The sequence below is a fragment of the Pteropus alecto genome, unplaced genomic scaffold (assembly GCF_000325575.1).
Source record: "Pteropus alecto unplaced genomic scaffold, ASM32557v1 scaffold3, whole genome shotgun sequence".
Lineage (NCBI taxonomy): Eukaryota > Metazoa > Chordata > Mammalia > Chiroptera > Pteropodidae > Pteropus > Pteropus alecto.
Genome location: NW_006442484.1, coordinates 12,531,529 through 12,554,520, shown reverse-complemented (window position 1 = coordinate 12,554,520; position 22,992 = coordinate 12,531,529). Strand labels below are relative to the sequence as shown.

Genomic DNA, 22,992 nt, shown 5'->3' with positions numbered 1-22,992 from the left:
CTTCCATTTATGTTATTTAAAATAAGTGTCTAAGAATTAGCAACAGATTTTTGTTGTTGTTGTTCTTCAGCCCCATTCTCCTCCTCTTTGTCAGAGAACGGTAATTATGTGGTTCTTTTTGTGTGAAAAGTATGGCACAGTTATTAAGAAAATGGGTTTTGCTGTTGCAGCTGAGTTTCAAACTCATCTCTACCTAACCTCGGATAACTTACTTAAGCTCACCCAACCTCATGCGTAAATTGGTATCCTAACACCAATCCCAAACTACTATAGTGAAGGTTAATTTAGAAGCTGTATATGAAGGGGAAGGCATATAGTGATGATTCAGATGGTGATAGCCCTCCCTTCCTCTTCATCTTCATTGTTACTATAGTCTTTTACTGCATAATAAATAATCCCTAAACTTAGGTTTTAGAACAACTACAGCGGGTTCTCAAAATGTCCTTTTATTATAACATTGATGAAATGCCATAGGAACTTATTTGTTTATATCAATTAGCCCATGGTAAATTGGTTTTGTTATACATAATTTCACTTAAAGTTGTAGTAAGTCCTCATTAAATGAGGACTTACTGTACCACTGTACTCTCCCAATTCTGGGCTCAGCTTCATAGTTCTTCTGCTCATGGTATTGGCTGGGGCTGCATTCATCTGGGGGCTCCATCGGCATATAGTATCCAAGATGGCTCATTCATATCTGGTGCTTTGGTGGGAATGGCTGGAAGGCCTGATTCAGTGGGATGCTGGGCTAACTGGGTCTCTGTCTCACTCTATGCAATTTTTCCGCATGGTCTCTCCAGCAGGATTTCTTACATGGTGACTCGGGGCAAAAATAGAGGCTTCTAGACCTTGAGGCTAAGTCCTAGAACTGGCAGAATGTTACTTCCGCCATGCTCTGTAGGTTATAGGGATTCACAGGACTAATCTATTTTCAGTGAGGGAGGAGACTGTCCCAGGGCATGACTACCTAGAGGTCTGGGTCATTATGGGGCCATCTCTAGAGACCAACTGCCATAATCATCATCATCATTAAAAAATATTTAGGGATGTTTTTTTCCAGGCTGTGTATTGGGACCACGAATAAGACAACACCAATCTTTCTTTGAACAAAGGTTTTATAGCTCTCCCTGGGAGGTCATGGAAGGCAGATAACCTGGTTGTTTTTCTGATGGGGGTGGGAGGTGGGATTGTCAAGAAGGTCTAATGAGTGGAGGTATTGAAAGGAAGAGTGGAGAAGTAGGTAAGGTGTGGACACACAGAGTGTTTCCTAATTCTGCCACTTCTACTTTGCGAATTCCAGCCTTCATCTTCACTATCCTACAGCTTTTAATTGTTTTTTATTTTTATTTGGGGGGGGGGTGGGCAGGAGGAGGTGATATTCCATGGAATAGAGAATAACAGTTGCCTTAACCACTTTGTAGGCTTGCCATCACTGTTAAATAAAGTAAATTTTGTAAAAGGTCCAGCACAGTGCCCAGCATATCGTTGATATTCAAGACATGGTAGTCCTCTTTTCCACTTTCTCTATATTTCTTAAGGAATATTTGCTTTCTCAGGCAGAGTCGAACATGGGTTATGTTTTGAAACTCAGTGTGCTTTGTGTCTTCACAATGAATGGACAAATTTGCTTGCCTGGTTTCCCATCAGGAATTCTGTTACAGATGCCAGGGAGATGCAGCTTTGGAAAGGTGGGCACCTTTACTCTGAAACACAGACCGGTTATGCTGTAAGTGGGCTGGTAATGCAAATGAACCCCTCTGCCCAGAATGCAGCCGGCAGCCTTTACCTCACATGCCACAAAAGGCTCAGTCTGTATACCCACCCGGGGCTTACCATCTGCTTGAGGAGGAAAGGATGGCGGCTTGCTTTTTGTTAAAGGCTGCTTCAGAAGATTATTCTGGACATTGGGATGAATTCCACTAGCAGCACACCAGTCCCAAATTTAAGTTGGTAGGCATCGTACACTAGGACTGTGGTTGCCTTCCGGACCGCCTTCTGGCTGATATTGAAAGAGAAGCTTTCTCCATTTGCATTTGGTGGTGCTTCCAGGCAGCCTGACTCTGGTCTCAAAAATCACTGGTCTATAAAGGGGATGGCTGAGCTCATTTGCAAGGATGTAGGAAAATGTTAGTGTATATTCCTTTGCCAAAATCAATGTCAGGACAGAGAAAATGTGTCCTTGGAGTTTAAAAGAGACTGGTTCATGTCAGCAGTGCTCTGCTTACAGACCTCTGGTGGATCAGAAGGTGAGTGACAGCACTGAGAGGGGCCCAGCTTCAGCCAGTGATGGGACGTCTGTGAGTTGAGATGTTGTTGGGAGTTTGTGTTTTTGTGTGTCTGCTTGGCTGTGACTAGAAGAGAATCCAGTGGTAAGAATGGAAGCTCAAAGAGTCTCTCCTCTTCAGCCACTTCTAGGCATGATTACATCTAAACCAAAATGAGCAGATACATTTATTTCTTCTTTTTTAATTTATTTTAATTGATTAATTAATTATTTTTTCTTAGGCAAGGCAACTCTTGGTTGACCTCATAGATTGCAAAGACCTTGTCAGCTTACAATCTCTTATGTTTTATTTTTTATGCCTACAGCACCTGGTCTTCCTAGGTGGTCTCCCATCCAAGGATTAACCAGGCCCAACCCTGCTTAGCTTCCGAGATCAGACAGGATTGGGCTTGTTCAGGGTGGCATGGCCGTAGACATCTTTTTTTAAAAGACCTGTGGAAAAAGTAATTTTATAGCTTTACTGCCTGAGACTCTCTCCTCATTGCTAATAAACATCTCTCCTGTCTGAAAACCAAGCTTCTGTTCTGTCATTTGTTTAATCAAGAGATGTGGGGATTAGACTGTCATCATCTTCTGAATAATGATGCTTCAGGTATTGGAAGGACATTATTAACTCACTGCAACTACCCTCTCTCTACATTCTACTGTTCTAATTTCTGAACTCGAGGTCTGTGAAATGATTTTTTCCTAAAGAAATTAAAATAATATTTTACTGGGCTATGTTCAAGGCCAAACATGAGACTTCTTCATAGTTTTAAGGTCTAAGACCTCCATTTCAGAGAACCACTCAAATCAACAAAATGGGGTTGATTATTCACGGGGCAGAATTATGCATTTTTATTATATCTGGTCTTCACTGCTATTAAAAAGAATGTCTTTTCAAAATAAATATTAAGAGTTTATGTTTCTTTATAGACACTGATTTCATTTGCATTTTTTAAGCTTTATTTACATTTAGATTCTTATTAGGTAGCAAATGTCTGCTTTAGGTTAAAATTGGGATAATAATAACGGATTTTATGTGCTTTTTAATTATTATTATTATTTTGCATTTGCTATGTGCTGGATACTGCATTTAGTTGTTTCCCTTAAAACCCCTATGCCTGATGAAGTCAAAGCCATGTCACCAAATAAGGACCAGCACATTTATGCAAGGGCTGACCTGTCCTTGGGGCAACTCGATGGCAATTATAGTGTCTCAGTCAAAATACATACGTTTTTCTGTTTTCTGTTCCACTGCTCTGACTGTGACTAGCAGCAGATATTTGCTTTCAAGGCTCATAAAAATAAATCTGAGAGAATTTGTTTCCAAAGTGGGTTCTTTTCCACCAAGGAATTAGGAGGCAGCAAGCTGCCCAGAAGTGCAGAGGCTTCCTGAGAAGCAGATGGCCTGTCCTCTGCTTCCCCTCAAAGTCTCAGGAGGCATGCCAGGCATGGTCTCTTAGCACCCCTTAAGTGTGGCATGTGCCCAGGTTTATCTCTGCTGTGAGACTGTAAACTCAGCCAAGGAAAACGTCATGTCCATCCCCATGCTGGATGCCAAGGGTGGGACAGAGGGCTCAGACATCCAGGGTTGCCACTAGGAGTGAAATGTGAAGTGGGTCATTATGCTCTGCCTGTCCCCACTTGCTTGGGGCCTGGGCTGCTCACCAGATGGCCCACCCCAGTTCAAGTTTCTGCAGGGCTTGGTCTCCCAGAGGCTGTCCTGGCTGTCCATTCCCTCCATTCTCCCTGACAGGTTTCTCTCCATTGTCCTACTTTATCGAGGCACTACTCAGAGACAGCTCACTGTGAGACGAGTTGTTTCTGATAAAAGTTTATCACATAGCTGTTGGATTAATATGCTCTCTGACTGGGAAACGTGCACATTTCATCAAAACCTCAAAGGTGTGAACCCATCGTTTTTTCTTGAGTTCTGGAATCCATTCCCTGATATCGTCTCAGGAATCTGATGTTTTTAGATATCTTGTCATTTCTCTGTTTGAAACCTCTCTCTTTAGATTGTAGTTAAAAAAAAAAAAAAAAAAAAAAAATTGCTGTGGCCTGGAATTGGGCGTGGAATTGGGCCTGATTGGGCCTACCTTCTCCTCTGACTTCCCTTTTACCCACCCTCTTTCCTCTGCTTGCAAAGCACATTGCTGTCTTCCTGCCTTCCTTCTCCAGAATGAGCCCATCTCCTCATCTTTCAGGTCTTAGCTTAGGCTTCCTTCCTTCACAGAGTAAGTCAGGGCCCTCCCCAACTCTCCCATGATGTGCATCCATGTTCATTGTCTTAGTCATCTCCAGCTGCTATAACAAACACCACAGACTGAGTGGTTTCAGCAATGGACATTTACTTCTTATAGTTTTGGACACTGAAAGTCCCAGATTAAGATGCTGGCCAATCTGGTGTCTCTTCCTGTCTTGCGGACTACTGCCTTTTTACTGTGTCCTTCTCGTGTCTCTTTTTGTAAGGTTGCAAATCTCTTTCATGAGGCCTCTACCCTCATGCCTTTAATACCTCCTAAAGTCCCCATCTTTAAATACCTTCACATTGAAGATTGATTAGAGCTTCAACATAGAAATTTGTGAGGGGAACACAAAATTCAGCCCACAAAAGGCATCATATGCTTCCTCTGTAGTTTTCATAACATTTGCTGTTACTCATTTTGGGTCAGATGATCATCTTCATAAATGTAGAGAGTATGTCTCTGTAATTCTTTACTCAGTACCAAGCACAGAGCTAGCACATAGGAGGTGCTCAGTAAACATTGACTGGGAAGGAACAAAAAAAGAGAAGAAGGATGCTGGGATCAGGTCAGGCTTGGGAGAGTGGTACCCAGAGCAGTCTGGGAAAGTGTATTAATATCCTATCGCTGCTGTACCAAAATACCACCAGTTTAGTGGCTTACAACAACACAAATTTATTATCTTACAATTCTGGAAGTCAGCAGTCTGAATAGGTTTAGAAGTTCTGAGGTCAAGGTGTTGACTCAGCTGCATTCCTCCTGGAGGCTCCTGAGAAGAATCCATTCCCTTGACTTCCAGCTTCTAAAGTCCACCTGCATTCCTTGGCTCATGGCACACTTCCAGCAAATGGATCACTCTGACCTCTTCTTCCATTGTCAAATAGCCTCCTCTGACACTGACCTCCCTTGTTTCCCTCTTACAAGGACTCTTGTGATAAAATTAGAACCACTCAGATAACTTGAGATCATCTCCCCATCTCAAGATCCTTAATCATACTTTCAAAGTCCCTTTGGCCATGTAAGGTAATATTTTCATAGGTTTCAGGGTCTAGGCTGTGGACATATTGATGGTGATGGGGGACATTATCTGACCTATTGCAGAGTCTTTGAGATATGGAGAGATGGTGTCAGCCAGAGCACAACAAAATTATAGCCAGGCAAGTCAAAATATGCTCAAAGCTCGGGAATAATAACTGTCAGAAAAGTCATGAAAAATAAGAAGAGGAACACATTTATGATGAGTTGAGCTGTTCTGGGCTAAAGTAAGAGGTAAGAGCCAGCAGGACCTTTTAACATAGGCTCTGTGTGGCAGAGTGTTATGCCAGGCTGAAGGCTCAGTGGTGGCATGGTGTTGCTTCCTTAGAGCAAGGAACACAGTGCTGGGTGCAGAGTCAGTGCTCAGCAAGGATTTGCTGATGGCCAGATAGAGTTCAGCTACATAGCAAGGCTGGAGTCTGATTTGAGTGATCCCCATGTGTGTACAGGGTCCTCTTCTTGCTGGTCATCCATATAGTCTCGCTGACTGAGAAGGATGCTTTCAAGTCAGAGTCCATCCTAGACCAAGTACCTTAGGACTTGACTCCATCTGGAAATCCATGGAGAATCCTTGGCCAGCCTGGGGTTTCCCAGAATGTATCTCCCCACCTTGGGGAAGTTGGCAACCATTGTGCCCTCTGTCATGAAGTGGGGAATGGAGCACCAGGGCCAGAACTAGGGTTGGCAAGAGAGATACCTGTGGCACAGCATTTAAGGAGGTATCAGTCTGGAGTCAACTCACTGAGCCTTTCATCTGTCCATTTGGGACCCGTGTCTGACTGGTACATTTGCGGGTGAGTGGTACAGTTTCTTCCTCATTTCTGTGTATTCCAAGTTAATACCTGCATTGATGTTTCCTACACTAGAGTTGTGAATTGAAAGGACTATATATTGATTTTTATAGCAGAGCCATGATAATTACTGGCAATGGTACAGGATGTGATGGGAAGATATGGTTTATCTTCCTTTGGGGGAATCAAAGATAAATAATTTAATAATGGTTACTGTATTTGTTTCCTATTGCTGCTGTAGCAACTTACTATAAACTTTTAGTGGCTTAAAACAATACAAACGCGTTATCCTACAGTTCTGGAGGTCAGAAGTCCTAGAATCAAATTGTTGGCTTGTGTTGCTTCTTGAGGGGAGAATCTGCTCCTTGCCTTTCCAGCTTCTAAAGGCTGCTCCCATTCCTCAGATTGTGGCCCCTTTCAGCAATGAGATCACTCTGATCTCTGCCTACACCTTCCATTGTCACATCTCCTTCTGTGACTCCAACTCTTCTGCATTCCTTTCTTAAGGACCCTTGTGATTACATGGAGCCCACCCAAGTGATCCAAGATGATTTCCCATCTCAAGATTCTTAATTTAATCACACCTGCAAAGTCTTTTTTGCCATGTAAATCAATAAATCCACACATTTGGTGATTAGAATGTAGGCGTCTTTTTGGGAGAGAGCCATTATTTTGTCGAATACAACCACCTAAATGGGGATATGAAGCCATCAGGGATGTGGGCTGGGGAAGGGGATGCCTAAAAGGACATCCATTGCCCAGGATGGAAGAATGTAGAAGCATCTTCCTTGATAGAATCCGAGGAAGGAAAAACAATGAGAAAGTAAGATACTGAGAAACATGTAAAGGTAGTACCAATCTAAAACCCAGTGGTGAGGAGAGGATTATTTCTCTTTGAACTGAGAATTTATAAGTTAGAATTTGGGAAAGAAGAAATAGATTTTCCCAACTAGCACTGGGTCTGTTGACAAGGTAGAAGAATGAACAGGAGCAGTCAGGAGTTCAGTGTGTGCTTTGTACTGGGTCAGTCTGAGCAAACAATTCAGCTGAAGAGAATTTTAAAGCTGAAGTCCAGTTCATTATTATCTAGTCTTGCTCTCACATTTTATAAATTAGAAATTTAAAGCCTAGGAAGCTCAAATGAGTTGACCAGTGGCACATGGCAAGTTGATGTCCGAATTTGGACTGGAAACCAGGGCTCTTGGCTGCAGTCCTGCTTTTTTCCAATTTACCAGAGTTTCTCTCTGATATTATCTCACATGTTACTGTCCCATATACCATTCAGTGCATACTGTAGAGGAAGAGCATGGGAGGGGAGCATGGGTTGAGGACACATACCCTCTATTTTCATGCAAAAACCCCAGATCGCTTTTGGTTTGATGGATCCCTTAGTGGTTTAGTTTGAAGAGGAGATGGACAAAAAGAAACCCTTTCTGAGTAACCTGGAGCAAGAGGTGGAGCACGCATAGCCCCTGTGTGATTGTGTGTAGATTAGGAATAGATAGTCCCAAGCAAAAGCGATGCACATAAAATCGCCCACTTAGTCAATGTAGATTTATTATTCCACCAATATCTAAGAATGACTGTTAATGAAATAAAGAGAGGTCATGTGACTGGCTGATATGAAAGCAACTGCACAATGACAATTTCATTACCGTTTCCCCTTTTAGCATTGAGCCCTCTTTCTTCCCGGACAGTAAGAAGATAGTTTATCCAGAATATCCATGCAGCTTTTTAGGGTGAATTCCTAAACTGTTTTGAACACTTCATTAGTAATGTGATGGGTCAATTAGTAAGGAATCAACACATGGCCTTATTGGCAGAAGAAGTGCAGATAACCCTGACAGGACTTTAAATGTTTCAATTCCCATTCTTAATATAGTAACATTTTGAAAGTATTTTAGACTAATTCTGGACTGAGTAACCTGAGCCAAACATGAGTTTAAGTAGCCTCAGCAGAAATTAGGATGTGGGGGAGTGGGGGAGAATTGCAAAACCGTGGGTATGGGGAAAGGCTGATCTATGCAGAGGAGGAAGTGAATATATATTTGAGATATTCCATGCCTGCTTACTTCCAGGTCACCAGGTTTCAGAATGAATGAAGGCCTTCTCCACTCCTAGTATAAGCTTCTCTAAAGAAAACATATATTCATATATTTAAGTGGGTCTTTAACTACTCATGGATATTCTCCCACAATAAATGCTTTGTGTAGCTGATTGGAATGCTTTTCTGCATAAGACCTTGGGTTCCTAGTAAGTTTTCTTTTAAATTTGGAAGGATGGGGGTGGGTGCATGGGTAGAGGCTGCTTATGGAATTTTAATCTAATAGTGTAAAATTTGAAAGGGTTGGGAAATTTTTATGTTATTTTAATTAAATGCTGCACACTTTTAAGGGGGTAGGAAATTAATATAGAATAAAATTGCTCTATGTAAAAAAATATTTTTAACATTGTCACAGTTTTTATATCAACATCGTTAATGACACTATCATAAAACAGCCATTCGCCTCACTGAAACTAGATGTGTATAGTGAAAATGATGTCGAAACGTAGCTATCAAGATAATTTAAAGAGAAGACAATTCACAGTCATGCCCCAAATTGCCAGTTATTTGACCCTTCAGTATATTATGTGTTTCTAAATAGAACATGGTTTAAAAATACAAAGTAACATTACTTGGCAATAGTGCGATTTAAATGATTCTATTTGCAAGGTCTCAACATTTGTTAGCTAGATCAAGTGGGAAGAATTGGATGTAGGAAATGATTAAATTCCAGCCTCCTTTGATGTTATTGAAAAGAGTCCTGGAATGAGGAGCCCTGGTAAACAGGACATTTAGGAGAGGAGTAAATAACCTTAAGGCTTAAGCTGGACCTGGGGAGGGTTTGAATGTCATCTTACTCTAGGCTTTTACTCTAGACCATCACTCTAGACTCAACAGCACCTGGCTGCTCATTCATTTATGGGGCATCTCTTCATCATTTATTGTTCTTTGGCACACAGTCAAGACTTTCCTTGTTCAATGCATTCTACAGAACACCTCTGGAGGAGTGTTTTGTTTTGTTTTGTTTTGTTTTGTTTTTTTGACTGCAAACTACAGTAAGAAATGCATTTTATATTTTAACTCAGTACACATATACAGTTGACCCTTGAACAACGTGGGGGCTAGGGGCACCGACTCCCCACACAGTTGAAAATCTGCATATAACTTTGACTCCCCCAAAACTACTAATAGCCCACTGTTGATCAGGATGCCTTACCTATAACATAAAGAGTCGATTAACACTCATAGTTTATGGTATAGGTACAGCCACAGAAAAGAAAACACATGGGCCGATGACATTACAAGCCATGGGAATTTATATACATTCTTACCTCATGAGGTAAGAGAAGAAAGAGAAATGTAAAGAAGCAAACATTGTATTTCTTGGAGTATATTGGGCAGGTTTAACAAATATTTACTCCTCATTGTTTGGGCATTATGACTCCTTGCAGCGTTATTCAGAAACACCTTCATGGGTTTTCTAATTTAAATCCATGATATCAATCAAATATGATAGCTTCAGCTTGTAAATACCTGAACTAAAGCTAGAGAGGGCTTAGATAATTTGAATGTGTTAAAAAATGAAGCCTCTAACCACGAAATCATGAGGCTAATAAGTAGTTTTATTGTATATGGTTTGCAGGGAAGAGGACCAATTGGCCTTTAAAAGATAGTTTCCATAGCTACTGGGCTGAATCAAAAGAAAATGCAGTCACAGCATTTTTCCCTTGCTACCTTTACTGCTTTATGGTAGCTAAGGAGGCAACTATTTTTCAGGAGCCTTGTTATTCCATTGATAAAATGCTATGAAATACTTCAGTCATAGTGTCTGTTAGAAGCAGACTTGCTTTGTTGTGAGAATCTTGTCACAAAACCCAGATTTGACTAGAGCTGCCTTTCTATTCAAAAAAGATTTGTAGAAAAGGTTCTCTCCAGGTACAACTTTGTTGAGCAGCTTCCATCCAGTAGAAATTATACTTTGGGATTTAAAAAAATGGGAGCTGCACTTAAATTACATAAGAATCCAGTCTGTACTGCTCCTGACTTTTTTTTAAAGGTAAGTATGAAGAACAATTTCTCAAAGGACCCTGAAAGTGATCCCTTTTGACTTTTTATTACAATAAGATCTACCAAAAACAATATATGCTTAAGGTGCAAAAGAAACATTATTATGACATAGCTTCTTTTCTTTTTTTTTTATTTTGGGACACAAACTATATATCGAGTTATATCACATCGCTCTATTTTATAGTCATCTAACATTTGTGCTAGCATCATTCTGATCTTTTGAAGAAAGTACCCTATAGGCCTTCTGTTAAAAATTTTTTCCCAATAATGACCTGCAAAGTACAAGAGGAAGAGGAATAAACATTCATTTTTGCTTTAATGTTTATATGTCTCTCAATTTAGAATTGTACAATTTTTGAGTTCCTTTGTTGTTTTTCAGAAGTGTTTGTCTAATTACTTATATTTCTTTTAAAGCCACTAGATAAAAGCTAACTTCTAAGAAGGGTCTGGCTGATACCACATGTAGTAGCTGTATTATTTTCAGGAGGATACCAAAGTTTACATTGAAATGGATAACGGTGGCATCTTCGTTAGCCACTCACTCCAGCCACCCTTCTAAACCCACAGCTCAAATCAGAAGTGTGAGCTGGCTCAGCAAATACAGCCTCAAGAAATACTCTGCCTCCATATTTCAACCAGGTTGCTTCTTCGATGCCCCTTATAGAAATTCTGGAAATCACTACTCTTTGTCTCTGGATGTCACCTCCATGCCAGAGCCAGTTTTTTTTTTTTATTTTTTTAGTTTTAAAGCACATTTACTTTTTTGGATACAAAGCCATCCCCCTTTCTGTAATAGTAGACTGTGATTTCAGGAACAAGTGAGAGTTGATTTTTCTGAATATCCTATTAGTTGTCTTTATTGTTACAAAAAGGAAAAAAAAAGAAAACGGTATTTACCGAGTCAATTCTGACAGCATTGGTTATTTTCAGAAATTGAATAATTTAAAATAGAGACTGAGCTCTTTTGTCTTGATCATGTTTGTTTTTAATGTCCAAAGTATCACTATAATCCATATCATTCATCTCATCCTGAAGTTCAATTATCTAGGAGACAAGCCTGGAGAAGGCCAATTGGACAAAAACACATTCCTGGGATATCTGAAAGAAGGAGGGTGATTAGCCCCCTGCAGATATGGAGGAGGAAGAGAGAGCTATGTGGCAGGGGAGATAAAAGTAGGAGAGGAGAAAAAGCCATTCATTCCTCAGAATGAGAGGAGAAAGATCACCAGAGACAGGCATATCTCATGTCTCTGAGAACTTCTGTTGGAAATGAAAGCCAATCCCAGTATATGGATTATTGCATCCGTTTCTGAGTACTATATAAGTGCCCGTATTTATAAATACAAATTATATTTTACAAAAACGATGTAAATAAATCTTCCCGAGAAACCCTAAAAGTCGGATTCCAGGGCTGGAAATCACCAGTGATTTTGATAATGTTTGTAAAATACTTTGAGCTTTTCAGCTACGGTATGAAATGTTAATGTAGATGCAATTTTTTTATTTATTACTGCTGAGTGACAGTGCTGTTTCTGAAATAAAACCCAAAAGAGGGAGAGGGGGAGAGTTCTTTGACATTTGAAAGCAAGCAATTTCTGGAATGAAATTTCAGAAAATATCAATAGTTGTTTATAAGCACAGCGTGGGAACATTGTACAAAGCAAAGCACATGAGCTTCACTAAAACCTTCAGCTCGCTCTCTAAAAGCCTGTTTTCTTTGCCTGCTAGTCCCAGACTTGTTGTGGATTACATTCTAGAATAAGACAATGGGAAAGTAAAAAAGCTTAGAAACTCACGATTATTTCTATATACGCCAAAATTTTAGCAGCTGATAATGTGGGGAGGGCGGATCAAGGGAGCAAAATGTAATCAAATGCTTTTATTTGAAATAAGATGAATCTTCTATCCTGAATCAAAATAGAGGCTGACAGCAGCCGTCCAGCGCGTGCGTTGTAAATCACATTATTGGGGGCCGCTTGAAAGCTTCACCTAGTATTTCATGTGGAGGTGGTTGGTAGTGCCGCCATATGCCGGCTTGGGCCTGAGCCAGGGACGGACACAGGAAGCCTTTTGCATTCCAGCCGTCGACTCCTGCCTGGCAAAAAGCACTTTTTGTGCGTGGTGTAAGTGGCCAAGTTATTTGTACACAATGGGAAGCTGAAATTTCATTTCCACATGAAATTAGTGAATAATGGCTTTCAAGACTCACTGAATAAGCATGCCCGAGACACAGTCAGCATTTTAAGTCTGTCTGTAGGACGCCAGCCATCTGGATGAAGAATAAATCCGTTATGTAGCTACTTTGGGGGGCTCAGACGTGAGGCATGGGGAGGGGAAAAGTATATGGATGCTGCACCAAAGGTTTTGCTTTCATCAGGGTTTGCTGTGGTCAAGGTTTGTCACATCTGTGATTCCATATCTCTTATACTGGCCTGGTTTACCAAACCACAGATGCATATGCCTTGATGTCCAATTGTAATGTTGTCTATCGTGTATCTGTTTAATGATTTTATCTTACTATTTTATTACATTTTATCTTTTCAAAATATATCTGTACATTAATTTTTGACTTTAGGCTCCAAAGAGAGTAAATTTTCTATCTGCATGACTAAATTCATAACTACAGAGTGTACAATTCTAGAATTAATACTTTTGATGATGATGAAATGCATGTTTCCCCAAATGGTAATGATAAGATTTCCTTTTCTGCTAAGTTAAAGATTCGTTGTTAAAAATACCTGAAACTAATATAAATAATGTTGAATGTAAACTGTAATTGAAAAATCAAAATGGAGTGGGGGAAGGTGGAGGGGAATAAGAGGTTCACATTTCCAGGTATAAAACAAATAAGTCACGGGGATGTGATGTACAATATAGGGAGTATAGTCAATATTGTGATGGCATTGTACGGTGTCACATGGTTGCTGGACTTAACATGGTGATCACTTCTTTTGGTATATAAATATCAAATAACTATGGTTGGTATAGACCCAAAACTAGTATAATATTCTATATTAGCTATATTTTAATAAAAATGTTTTAAAAAGATTAGTTGTTAAAATATGATTTAAGAAAATCTAATTTCATCGTTGGTAGAGTGTGATTTGATAAAATAAGGCCAAAGTTATTTATTTTTAGATAGTAAAATGTTGGTAATTTGTCTATGTATAATAATTAAGGTAAAGCATGGAAACCAAAATGAGAAAAGCAGATGGAAACATCCCCTACGTGAGTGTGAACATTTGTTCTAAAAAAATAGAAATAGTGCCAGCAAGGTGTATAATCATTTTTCTCTCAAATACACCTGATTTTTTGATTAGGAAAAAAATGTTGTCAAATGACTTCAGCTTTATTTACTTTGCTTTGGTTTCCATCAAAAATGCTTTGGAATTTTGCACATGAACAGGGAATAAATGAAAAGTAGTAGCATTTGAAGGAAATCAGTTAATAGGCTATAAAATAATTCCTTGTTTTGAGAATTTGGGGGTGCAGGAAAAATCAGAACCTAGCTGGTGCAATCAGATACCCTGACTTTCCTAGTCTGGTTCTATGATAGGAAAGGTTAAGAGTATACAGGAAGAAATGAAGTGCAAATGGGCCTTCTTGAATTGCTAGAATTCCATGGTATAGTATTTCACAGAATATATTATTCAAAATGTACATCGAGAACAGAATATTTGTTTCATGCTTCTGTAAATTTGTTGATTCAACTACTACTCTAAATAAATGGGCCATCAGCTGGAGTTTGCAATCCTTTTGCAATTTGAGCCATGCACTGAAAATGTATTAGTTATAATGGGATTTAGCTTATAACTTTATAGTGTGAGCTGTACACATTAATTAATTTTGAAGCAGCTGCTCATTAAAAAGTCTTTCTGGTAAACATAATAAGTGAACATATTTTGGAAGATGGCAGCACATGATGTAGTAAATGGATTTTGATAAGTGCACTTGGCTGATTTAATTGGTAGGTATGAAAAATTCATATTTATGGGGATCTAGCATGATTGACTATAAAATGGTATTTCAATACTAGTTTTTACATTATTGATTTTATGTATAGCATAAGGACCTAATAAAGGAATTGTGATTGGTTATTAACCTGAAATAGAAGATATATTCCATAGACTTATAGATCTAGAAGGGGACTTACAAGACCCTCTTTTATCCATTCCTCTTGCTTAGTAATGAGAAAACAAATCAGAGTGGTTGTGATTCACCTGGAATAGAAGGACTGGAAGCAAGGAGCTGAGTCTCTGATGCTTTCTTTAAATGCTCTCACAGCCCTACCTGTTGTCAAACATAACTGTGTGGAGTCTTATCTAGGGAAGAAAGAGTTAAGGTGAGAAGTGATCACAGAACCAGTTTATTTGGAAATAAAGGATGTTTTGCTTTGGAGCGTACTCAGTCAGGGCTGTCTAGAAAGATTTCAGAGTCTTTTCTGGAAGTCGTTTAAAGAAAGCCTAGACAAGTGTGAGTACTGGATGGCAGAGATAGTAAACTGAAAATAGGACAAGAAGATTTCTTCGTCTGCCTTCTCAGAGCTATGATTTCCAGATAGCTTAAAGTGACCTAGTTTTTCCATCCAATGTTATGATTTCTATGAAGTTGCATGTTAAATTCATCCCCACCTTGCCCGAGACCTACACTGCAAACATATTTGAGTGTTCCTTCTGGATACTAGGACCTCCAGACATACTTTTGCGTTCATTTCCTCAGCCTTGGGTAAAGGTACACTCAGAATCGCAATCTTGTAATAGTGCTGGAAATAATTTAATTGACTTTTTAACATCTATTTTCTTTTTGTTATATTCAGTATTTTATTCCTATTTCTTTGAGGGCTGTATTGTTTGGCTTTGGATTTGGAATAACGGCACTGTAGTCTGCATACATTTTGAAGAGTTAAAATGGTGAATCAATTTCTCTCGCAGAAGGCACCTGCCCACTCGGGCAGCTGCCTCTCAGAATAATGTTGACAGGACACCTCCCAAATAAATGTTTTTCTCTCTGTTTACTCATTTAACCACAGCACCATGCAAGAGAGAAAGACAGATGAGCACAAGAATGTAAGGGAGGTAGGGAAGATGTATTGGAAACGTGTTAGAATGTATTAAGTTGTGGTAACAGCTACATCATTCTTTACCAAAAAGTAAGGCAGTCACAATTTTATGTAATAAATAGAGTAGGCTTGGCCATGGTAACAAATAAATTCTCAAACTGTAGTGGCTTAGTTGATAAATATATCTTGCTCATATAATAAAACTGGATGTTTATTCAGATTTAGTGGAGAACTTTCTGCCACGCAGTTATTAAAGGACCCAGGCTGACGGAAGCTCAACTGTGTTCAAATTGTGGATGCCAAGGTTGGTCTAGGGTTCTTTCTTATCCCAGTATGCCAGAAGAGGGAAACTGCATGGAATCATCTGTAGATTTTTACAGGTCAAGCCTATGGGTAGAAGAAATCACTGCACTCAGCGTTCATTGGCTAGAATCCTAACTGAGGCGGAGGCAGGGAAATTTAGTTTATCTTTATGCCCAGAAGAAGAGGAAATAGATTTGAGTAAATAGTTAAGAATCATACACACATAGACACACACACGTGATAAAATTTAATTCATAAATTAGGCACAGTAAGAGATTAACAACAGTAACTAATAATAAAATAGAACAGTTATAACAATATACTGTAATAAAAGTTAGGTGAATGTGGCCTGTCTCTCTCTTAAGATATCTTATTGTACTGTGCTCACATTTTCATTTAAAGGAAGCACTTTACAAAGGCTTCTCTTTGGCACCTTCTTATTACCCGTATTAACTACTCTTGTGCTTTGGGGCCGTTATTAAGTAAAATAAGGGTAACTTGAACACAAGCACTGGGATACTGTGATGGCTGACCTGATAACCAAGAAGGCTACCATGTGGCAAACAGGCAGGCGGTATGTACAGAGTGGAAACTCTAGAACAAAGGGATGATTCACATCCTGGGCAGGATGGAGCAGGGCAATGCGAGATTTAATCATGTTGCTCAGATGGCACGACTTAAAACATGTGAATTGTGTATTTCTGGAGTTTTCTATTTAACATATTGGACCGTGGTTAACCCTGGATGACTGCAATCACAGAAAATGAAACTGCGGATAAGGAGGACTGTTTGTGTGTGTGTGTGTGTGTGTGTGTGTGTGTGTGTGTGTAAATACATAGCTTTGTTTTAAATCTGTCCTTAGAGTGAATTAGTGTCGTTTGAAAGTTTATTAATGGAGTTTACATTTGAATTATTGAATCTTATTGCTTTCTTTTTTCTGCTCATTCTTGATCTATGATTGAATTCTTCTGTCGTTTGACATATGCCCTTATAGATGTCCTAGTCTTTGCCTTCTTTCTGGTTCCCCTCTCTAGTGCCTAGAGTAGGGGCACTAAGAAGGCAGAGGGCACTAAGGAAAGAAACCTGATTAGAAATGGACTGTTAAGGTCATTTTAAATCCAGCGCAGTTGGTCACTGTGGGCAGAGAGGTGCCTCATTCTCAGCAGCAAGGCCTCTGCAGCTCTGAGCTTTCCAGACATGTATTGTGCGGGCCTTCGCTGGCAATGGCCTACTAAGTGGTTACGTCCTCTCAACTGGTCCTATATCTCTCCAGCATCCTCGAATAGATGAACTATTCAGCTCCTAAGTCTGAGAAAGGACATACAATCGCATAAATATTGTATTCAAAGCAGAAGGAAATGAGAAAGGGATAAAATAGGTGCTGATAATGTTAAAGTGTCACTTCTAAGAGAGAAAGTAAAGTGACTAAACTTTCTGTTGTATGACTAAGCTAAATAACTTCGGGATAACGGAAATCATGTTCTCTCTTGCCTGAGAGCACAGGACAAGTTTTCATTGGTAAGAGTGAGGGCGCTCTCTGCTTCAAATGCCTCTGCCAGCCAGAAACGCCACAAGCAGCATGCAGCAGCTTTACCTTCTGGCTAAATTAGTTACTTTAGATTAGCTTTGGTTTAGATGGCAAAAGCGACTTGACAGTGAAGGTGAAAGGTGCTAGTTCAAACTAGTCTGAGTTAGCGAGGTCTCTCCTCCCGTCCTTGGGGGATTGTAGCCGCACTATTTTTTAGGTATTCCTGTTAACTAGAGCTGAACTGATAAAGTGGTCCCTGGAGAAGGCTTACTTTAGTATGTGGCAATGAGGCACCTTTTTAAAGGGTTATTGTCAACGTACCAGCCTCATTTCAGTAAAATTTTTCTTCCTTTGAAGTTACATCTTCAACTGTATCTATCGTCTTGCAGTTCATTTCTTGACAAGTCTGTCTCACCTACGAGATTGCGAGCTTCAGAAAGGCTGTACTGTGTTGTGTTCTCCTGGGAATCTCTGATGACTGGCCCAGGACAGAACTCAATAAATGCATATGGAATTAATGCATATGAATGAATAAATAAATAAGTTGTGTGTAAATAGATGCTTTCAATATCTTAAAAAGCTTTTTTAAAAAAAAATTCTTAATACAGTTTTCTAAAATACTAGTCTCCTTTAGTATCATTTTATCATTCTTTTATTCATCTAATATTATAATTAAAATATCTGCCTAGGCTCTTCATTCTAAGTTAGTAAAATCTGTATTAAGTGGTCTTATCTCTACCAAGAAAGAGTTACTTTGTTACACTTTTACACACAAACACACACAAATCTCTTTCTGTTTAGGGATATCTTAATTTGTTTTTTATAATTAGTAAGGTATTGCTTTTTTAAAACTAAGACATACTGATGTTTCCTAAAGTTAAATTCCCTAGATTCATGGACTAGGAGCATTTCTTGTAGGTGAGTTTCTGCTTTTATATGTGCTTTATGTTATAACCCTGTATTTGTTACTAATAGGACAACTTTGTAATTGAAACACAAGTAATACACTTGTCACTAACATGTTCAAGTTTGAATTGCCATTTTAATTGGATTTGTTCAAAGGCTTATGCATAAAAGACTGTGATTTTCTAATTAGCACAGTCGCTAGAGTATTTTCTGACAATATTAGCCTGACCTGGAACTCGAATGACTTTTAATTAATTATAAATATCTTAATATTTCTAACTTCTACCAATATATTGACTTTAGTGATACATTTGAATGAAATTTACGTTTTATATCCTCTTCTATGAAATATAGTAAATTTGAGTTTGATATTTTCAGTTGTGTTGTTTGTAGACACTTAAGAGGACACTGATTTTAGGTAGGTAAAATTCCTTGAGTGCCTACTTGTGCTGCTCACTTGACCAAATTATTAATCTACATTTTCTCAGACCTGTAAACAACTGGTTGGGCAAGTACAGTTCATAATTCATGGTACTTATGTTCTATAAAGTTGTCATGAGCACTAAATTAGTAAATATTGAACCAGCACCCCCAAGGGAAATACACAGATTCCTGTGAGCCTCTGGTCATAACATTTTCATCATGTGATTAATATATACCTTCATGTGTGTTCTATGTGTGTTTCTGTTTACAGACACCTTATTTAATGTATACTTTTGATTTATTAACCTCGAACTCATGGCAGGCAGTGCTTTAACTCATACCTGAATGAAGCTTGTCTAATACATGAATTTTACCTGTAATATACATCACAGCCTTTTTGTGCTTAGGAACAATATATAGCCTTTCAGAACCATGTTTGGGGGCTATTTTAAACAGCAAAATCACCAACAAAAAGCAGAAAAGTTCAAAACTTATGGCACTAGATAGATTGTGAAAAGGACACTTGTTTACAGTCTGACAGCTACAGAGAGCCACATTGTTCAGCCTTAGCTCGGAATATGCACTTTTTGACTCAGATTGTTTGCTGCTGTTCATGTCTGCAAATGATTGTGAAAGCACCTCAACTATTGATTTGTGGATTGCAAATAAATTTGATTGAGTAAGCAATTCGCAAATGTGTAATATGTAAATAATGAGGAATGACTATATTATCACTCAAGTTTAAAGATAAAGAATCTGAGACTTAGATGTTAAGTACTTCAGTTTAATAAGCATCTACTAAGGCCTAATGTGTACTAGTTACTATACTGAATAAGACATGGTCCATCACTCTAGATGTAGACCCTAGTTGTTAACTGGTTTAAGGGTTTATGTCTATATTCATATAAATGTTTAGTTAAGAATGAATTGCTTACTCTAAGTACATTTATTCTTTAGTTCTTCCCTTAGCATTTGCACTCTTCTAAAAAGCAAAGCCAATCTTCAAAACTTTAGGAAAATACTTTAAAAGTAAAATTAGATGGCAAACCTTCTTCCGTTGCCTTTCTCTGGAAATTAGAATGAATTCATAGAGTTTATCCCAAAGCCAAGAGCTGAGAGTCAAAAGTGGAAGAGAGGTCAACAAAAATGCAAACTATCCTAGATTTTGCTCCTGACAGACTTCGCCAGAGGTGGGCAATGTGCTAAAAAATATGCATGGTCAGTATTGGAATTAATGTTCCTAAAGCTAGTTTATTCTTCATGGAGGATCAGGCCTGTCATTCTTCAAAACAGACCTATCGGAGTCCAGAAAACTCATAGTCTCATAGTTTGAACAGAAGAGTGAACCAATACATTTTATTTAATGACTGAGTTTTATTGAGAGGTAAACTTAAAAGTACCTTGACGTGTGTTGAAATCATCTTTGTTGCTGATTTACTCCATTCTGTCTGCATGCCTTGAAATTCTCCCATGTACTTCAGTCTATCTAAGGATCTTATCTCATTGCCACCATACCTTGCAGAAATTGGAGTTCTATCCTTGAACCTTAGATCCTCAGTGAACCAGCAGCCTTGACAACCCCTTCACGGGACCCTGCCTTTCATAATATTCTGGACTTCTCTAGATCTGGACCTTTACGCACACCCTATCAGAATGTCCTGTTCTGAACTACATGCCTGAATATCCTGAACTCTATGAGGGGTGCTCCTGATTATCTGCCATACCTTGCACCATGTTCTGTTCCCAGGTCCTAGCCTTGCTGTCCAGACCTTCTTGCTATAGATCCTGCTGGGGAATTATTGCTGGTGTCACTCTTAGTTTGGTCATGTTTCAAAAGCAGAGTAAAATTCCAAAAACTATAACTAACTAGGTTCCACAGAAATCTCCTGTTTAGTAAGTGATTAGAGAGAGTATAGTGCAGTGGTTTGAAATGTAGCCTGTTCATTTAGAAGTTTTGATTACTGATCAGTAAAAAGGAAAAATTTGTTAGGATTCAATAAAGTAATACATGTAGGAGCATATAGGATAGTCACTGCCATATATTAATGGCTCAATAAGTACTAGCTAATTGTATTATGGATTTTCTTTTACCATTGCTTGACTCTAGCAAATTACCAACGTAGTCTTTAAAATACCTGATCAGATTGCACTTAGTATGTAAAATTATTGATATTTAAATGTAGTTATGTGTACATATTATATATATATATATATATATAAAGTTATGACTAAGAAACATCCATATTCAATAGATTGTTTATAAATTTGGACTTGTGAAAATATTCACTCTATTTTGACTTTTTTATTTCAATTTAATTTAATGTACTATATCAGCAAAATAATATTAACATGGGGATACTGGCCAGAAAATATGAAAATAATGTCACTTACAGAGTTGAGAGCTCTATTTATACTTGCAGGAAATGGACATTGGTAAGATCATGAACCAAAGTAGTATTTTACCAGTTCTAGCTTTTGGAGGGCAGAGGCAATTGTGCATGTGTACATTTTTCAAAACTCTGTGTCTTCTATATTGATTTACATGTAATAGGTCAATGAATATAATGTTGAATGAAGAAGAATTACGAGGAGTTGTATTGTCAGTCTTTCCTCTGTTTCTCTCTAAACTTTCTTCTTTTATTTAACATTTTCCTCCCCCAACCACATATTGACATTGGCTGATTTTTACAGTGCTGCAGGTTTTCCCAGGGAGCAGCAGTTATCCATTCTTGGATTCACATAACAGAAAAGCTGGTCAGTTGAATAGATTCAGTGTAGCTCCTTCTGCAAGTGCTTATCTTGTTCACTGGTTGCTTTGTAATTGTTATTGCTTTGAAAAAGCATTTCTTTCTCATCTGTACAATCAGATTATATAGAAGGAGACTTTTTCCTATTGAGGTATATTCTTATCAGGATGTTTTTCTTCTATTTTATAAATAATAGTATTATTAAACATAGGATGAAGCTCTCTTGTAGTCAGTGCCAAAGGAAACAATACAATAGGCATGTGCAGTGGGGGGTTAGCTAGATAGAGCAGCTATCTTGTTTTTCTTGCTTGCGTTTAATCAATGCATGTATTCTCTTAAAACTTTCTTATCCATCTTTTGTGGGCACTGTTTGTGAATTTCCTTCCTTTCTTCCTTTTATTTTTGTGACAGTGTTTCTGTTTCTATAATTTATCAAGGTGTCACATACAACAGTCATATTGTACGAAAGATATTCTCCATGTGCAACAGTCTGTTGTTGGGTTTGCTTTTCTTTTTCACTAACTAGGACATTACTAGTTATTTTGCCCTTGAATCTTACAACTGTGTTTCAGCTCTGGACTTTGTCTATCAGTAAACATTTTTTTTAATGGATTGAGCTGATATATTGTCTTGCTTTATGGAATCCCCATCTATGACAATCTATTTGTATTTTGACTTTTGACTATTGTACCTTTCTTGTATATGGGTGCCAATAGAATCCATTTCTCTTTGTTTTGTTTTCTCTTTTGTCATTTAGACATGAGAACTTAGCCAAAGAGCAAAGAAAAACACAAAGCTTTTGTGATCAAGAATGTTTTCAGCTACAAGTCTCAGTTTTATTATTATCTACTAAAAAGCACATCCTTTCTTTACCTATTTAGTTATAGAGGAGATGATTTTGCTAGAAGCCACACCAGTCTTTAGGGAATATCTTTCTTCTGGGCTTGGGAAAATATCTAGAATGAAAGTAAAGGGAATAAACCTGTTAGCAATTTACACATTCTATTTGTTTCCATGTCAAATTTATTAATCTCCAGTAGATTTCTTTTAGAGAAGCAAATTTAGAGATTATTAAAGGAATAAGTGCTAGAAACAACTTGGTTTTCTTTGCCACCAAAAACAGTAAAAAGCAGCTATAGCTACCTTTAGTATATTTTATTTTCCAGAGATTGATCCTGTCTATTGCGTGTTTTTTCTTTTAAACTCAACGAGCCCTGGAAATAGCACTAGTTTGGCTCCTACAGATAATGACTCTTATATTGAGTTTTTCTCTTTAATTGACTTTTATTTTTCTTGTTGAGATATTCAGCCTCTTTGACCCTCTGTTTCCCCATCTCTAAAATGAGGGTGGTGGTGGTGTCAGATTTACCTTTGGGGCCCCAGTTCAGTAACCTGTGATTTCTAAGATGGACTAGAAGGAACACACAGTATCTTTTTCTTGGGCAAAAGAGGTCTCAATATCTACTTATTACATCTAGAGTGGTCATTAGCAGTGTCCCCTCAAAGCGAGCGGAACATCAGTTGGCAAGAGCTTTCCTCTAAAATGTTGCACATTAGCAAATTAAAGCCTATCAAAA

The 22,992-nt window shown here is 38.3% G+C and overlaps 1 protein-coding gene and 1 pseudogene across 1 annotated transcript in view; one reads left to right on the top strand and one right to left on the bottom strand.

The window, feature by feature from the left end:
• Nucleotides 1-22,992, top strand: part of NCKAP5 (NCK associated protein 5) — a 570,133-nt gene that overhangs the window by 43,863 nt on the left and 503,278 nt on the right. The gene's annotated exons all lie outside the window — the stretch shown is intronic.
• On the bottom strand, nt 2,581-2,699 carry LOC112470482 (annotated as a pseudogene).